Source organism: Triticum urartu, unplaced genomic scaffold, assembly GCF_003073215.2.
Source record: "Triticum urartu cultivar G1812 unplaced genomic scaffold, Tu2.1 TuUngrouped_contig_4695, whole genome shotgun sequence".
Classification (NCBI taxonomy): domain Eukaryota; kingdom Viridiplantae; phylum Streptophyta; class Magnoliopsida; order Poales; family Poaceae; genus Triticum; species Triticum urartu.
This window is the reverse complement of record NW_024115305.1, coordinates 1-3,329: the sequence shown is the minus strand read 5'-3', so window position 1 is coordinate 3,329 and position 3,329 is coordinate 1. Positions and strand designations below refer to the sequence as shown.

The following is a 3,329-nucleotide window of genomic DNA, read 5'->3' as shown; positions in this document are numbered from 1 at the left end:
CTGATATGCCAAAACCGGAGCCCATCACCGACGGCGGGTCCTTGATCAGTGGCGGAGCGTGACCAAAGCTTAAGAAGGTGACAATTCCATATAAAAACCTACGGTATGTACAGTATGAAACAAAAATGCGGAAATGCTGTTTTGAGGCCGAGCTCCGTGCAGGCCGTTATCTGGCACGTCCGTCTGCATAGGAATCAGGTGCAGTCTGGTATTACATGCACGTATTTCACCTGATACACTTTTGCATGACCCTGTATTCTCCATTTATGCACAGTACCATCCCATGTTAACCACTCGGCCCTACCAGCTCATGCACAGTTGCCATCGTCTAACCCATCATGTTCAAAGGTGCCGTGCGACAGATACGCATCCATCTTCCCACAAAATTTGAGGCCACATCAAAAGAACTTGTGCCTAATGAACACGTTGAACAAATTTGACTAATCCGGCAGACACCACATCCGATTTTGTGGTAATGCTATTACCTTCGCGTCCAGCAAGACCCCTGTGACTGGACACGACCACGCTGTCCTCATCTCCATCCTCCTTTGCTACCACCATTGTCCGAGTTATTAATCCTCTCTGATGATTGTTTCCTCCGTATGCTTGTCTCCTTGGTCCTGCAGAGCGTCCCGCCGTCGCCTGATTCAGTAAAAATGAAACCAGCATGTCAGACACCAGGAGATCTGTTTGTCTGATCATCAACCGATTGCTCGCCAGCAACTCCCTCCATTAACAAAAGTCCGGCGTCCAAACGAGCCCAAATAGTACGGAAAGCGACAGCCGGTTAGATCTGATCCTAAGTGATGAAAAAGGGAGAAATTAATACCAAGCCAAGACGATGAAATCTAACCCAAGTACACCCCGTAAGAGTAAGAAGCACGCAACACTTCAGATCAGGCAGAACATTACCCTGTATCGCACTCCTCGAAGAACTGCATCCCATCCATGGCGAAAGCGCTACTCCTATGGTGTGCGGGAGGGAGGTAAGAGGTGATGCGCCGACCAAGCTTACTATGCGAACCAAATACTCTCCAGCATGGGGCGTTCCAACTCATTTACTGCCCTACCGGCCTTTTTTTTTTGAGATTTTACTGCCCTACCGGCTTCTCTGTCCATCCCGAGACTCCCGTTAGATGAGGCAAATTTAAGGGCAGTACTCTAAGCCAGCGCACCGGCGGAACGTTTCGGCTGGTCAAACCAGAGCCGCTCGATCTGGACGCGCGTAACCGTCAGATCAGCCCCGCATCTTCTATTGCCATCCTCCTCCACGGGAAAAAAGAGGAGAAAAAAGCAAGCGCCGCCGCCGCTCACGGGATCCCGCATGCTGGGCTGCGCTGCTCTCGCTTGGACCACCGCTGCCCCTGCTCGTCGCCGGCGCTTGCAGCCTCATCGCCGCCGGCAAACCAAAACACCACCTGCCATCACCGCCGACACCGAAGCGAAAAATGCCGGTTCCAGCAAAATCAAAAGACGTTGGTAACAAATTTTTAGGATGGTTCCAGCAAAAACAAAGGGTGGTAGCAAAAACTCCTAATGCTTACAGGAAGACTGGTAATAGCAAAAGGGCACTCATAGGCGCCGGTGCGCCGGCCCAAATTTGGGCCGGTCGCATCCGGGATGTCCGAGACACCCCTTTTAACCGTCAGATACATGACCCTTTCGTCTCGATCACTGTTTCCTTTTCTTTTCCCTTGAAAATCACGGGAGCACCTACAGAGGCGCGAGCGCCATGGACGGGCCCCATGACCTGCCGAATCTTCGCCGCTTGCCGGATCACCGTTGCGCGCTGGATCACCACTGCTTGCCGCTCTCTCCGCAGCCCGAATTCACCATCATCATACGCCTTCCTCATCTCGCTGTCGTTTCAACCGCCCCTGCCGGATGCAGCTCTGCCATACGCGGTTCCAGCAACTCACGCCACCCAATATAGCACGACGCCGCTGCCCCTGGCTCGCCGTCGTTGTGGACCTGCACCACCGGATAGCAGCAGGAAAACATATCTCAGCATAAAAAACGACTCCGGTGGTCGGTTGCAGCAAAATCAAAAATTGGTTCCAGCAAAAAAAATACAGTTTCCAGCAAAACGACTTGAGCAACTAAGGTTCCAGCAAAACCCAGTAAATGGCTTGAAGCAAAAAATTGCCCTGATTCCAGCAAAAAATAACTAAGGTTCCAGCAAAAACAACCTATGCAGCTCCCACGTGGTGCTGGTCCCATCGTCGGTTTCAGCAAAAAAATTAGATGGTGGTAGCAAAATCAACTGATGGTTCCAGCAAAAATACCTCTCTTGCCCGCCGCCCTCTGTTGGTTGTAGCACCGCAGATTGCTGGTTGCAGCTATATGTAAGCTGGTTGCAGCTCCTCGGAGTGCCGGTTCCAGCAAACAGCCACGTGTCATCACAGCTCTGGTGTAACCAGTTCCAGCTCCCCGCTGTGCTGGTAGTAGCACCACACGATGCCGGTTGTAGCAGCCCGCGAAACCGGTTGCATCATCGGTGTCCCCTGGCTCGCCGTTTGGAGGGATGGTCGCCTGGGCGCAGCATCTGCGCCTCCGGCCCTTGCAGCACGCAATAGAAAAATGAGGGCTGATGAAGTAGGAGGGAGGGAGGGAAGAGAATGGAGGAGCTCACATTGGATAAGAGGGTTATAGTGGGAAGGGAGCACGCCGGAGAACCAAGCCGGCGGATCGAAAAGAGAGGTGCTCCATCGATGGCTTGAGAGAGATGGGGAACGATGGGAGAGAGAAAAAGAAAGAACGATGGAGGAAGAGATAAGAGCGAAAGGATAAGAACGGAAGCCAGAGAAGTGCGTGGCAGTTTGGATGTGGGTCCACATGGGACGCGCGTCACGCGCGACCGGCCCAAAACTTAGCCGGTCGTCCGGCTGTAAACATTTGCCATAGCAAAAACTCCGGTGGTAGCAAATGGCACCTCCGGTAGTAGCAAAAATTCGAGACAGTTGTAGCAAAATAACAACCATTGCCGCCGTTGAGCAACACCGCCGTGGGTGGATGTAGCAAAAATTGTCTTCAGTTTCAGCAAAATCAAAATATGGTTGTAACAAAAAAGACAGGAAAAACAGAAGATGGATGTAGCAAAAATCCACAAACACCGATAGTAACAAAAAATCGAAACGGTTGTAGCAAAATGGTTCATCGGTTGCAGCAAAAATCACCTAGTAGCAAAAATTTGGGCGGGTGAGTGATAGCAAAAATTAATGATGGTTCCAGCAAAAAAAAGTAGCTTGTTCCAGCAAAGCTGGATCGCCGCCGAAGCCGTTGCAGCACGGCCGCACCCGGGTACCACGTTTTGTGGGCTGGGTTCGGGC

At 51.7% G+C, this 3,329-nt stretch overlaps 1 long non-coding RNA gene across 2 annotated transcripts; it reads right to left on the bottom strand.

Moving 5' to 3' along the window:
* Nucleotides 1–69: 69 nt before the first annotated feature.
* LOC125528189 lies at nucleotides 70–3,305 on the bottom strand. 2 transcript variants are annotated; one of them, XR_007292336.1, is made up of 3 exons: nucleotides 2,286–3,305; nucleotides 913–1,971; nucleotides 70–799 (listed from the first exon to the last, which is right to left on the bottom strand). It is a non-coding gene; the product is annotated as an uncharacterized LOC125528189 (long non-coding RNA). The 2 variants fall into 2 exon arrangements; XR_007292337.1 differs by having other exon boundaries at nucleotides 70–642.
* Nucleotides 3,306–3,329: the final 24 nt, after the last annotated feature.